The sequence below is a fragment of the Leucoraja erinacea genome, chromosome 43 (genome assembly GCF_028641065.1).
Source record: "Leucoraja erinacea ecotype New England chromosome 43, Leri_hhj_1, whole genome shotgun sequence".
Classification (NCBI taxonomy): Eukaryota; Metazoa; Chordata; class Chondrichthyes; order Rajiformes; family Rajidae; genus Leucoraja; species Leucoraja erinaceus.
In genome coordinates, this window is record NC_073419.1 from 1,456,362 (window position 1) to 1,457,074 (window position 713).

The following is a 713-nucleotide window of genomic DNA, read 5'->3' on the forward strand; positions in this document are numbered from 1 at the left end:
TGAGGAAAAACTTTTTCACCCGGAGAGTTGTGAATCTGTGGAATTCTCTGCCACAGAGGGCAGTGGAGGCCAATTCACTGGATGTTTTCAAGAGAGAGTTAGATTTAGCTCTTAGGGTGAAAGGATTCATGGGATGTGGGGAAAAAGCAGGAACGGGGTATAGATTTTAGATGATCAGCCATGATCATATTGAATGGCGGTGCTGGCTCGAAGGTCCGAATGGCCTACTCCTGCGCCTATTTTCTATGTTTTCTATGTTCTAAGTGTGAAAAAGCACACCTCCAGATGCATGGACAGTTTCTTCCCAGCTGTTATCAGGCAACTGAATCATCCTACCTCAACTAGAGAGCGGTCCTGAACTACTATCTACCTCATTGGTGACCCTCAGACTATCCTTGATCGGACTCTGCTGGCTTTACCTTGCACTAAACGTTATTCCCTCGTCATGTATCTGTACACTGTGAATGGCTCGAATGTAATCATAGTCTTTCGGCTGCCTGGATAGCACGATGCCTGACCCGCTGTGTCCCGAGAATAACTCTCTTTGCTCCCCCTACTAATTCCAGCATCCTGTGTACCACCAGCTCTTTTCACCTTTCCCTGTGTTAATGCTGCAGTTATTACTGTCCAGCTTGTAGGTGCCTTCTTAGCGCAGTAGGCAGCGCGTCAGTCTCATAATCTGAAGGTCCTGAGTTCGATCCTCAGAGAGGGCA

The 713-nt window shown here is 47.4% G+C and overlaps 1 non-coding gene across 1 annotated transcript; it reads left to right on the forward strand.

Annotated features, from left to right (window-relative positions):
* The first annotated feature begins 640 nt into the window (after positions 1–640).
* On the forward strand, positions 641–713 carry trnam-cau (transfer RNA methionine (anticodon CAU)). The gene has a single exon. It is a non-coding gene; the product is annotated as a tRNA-Met (tRNA).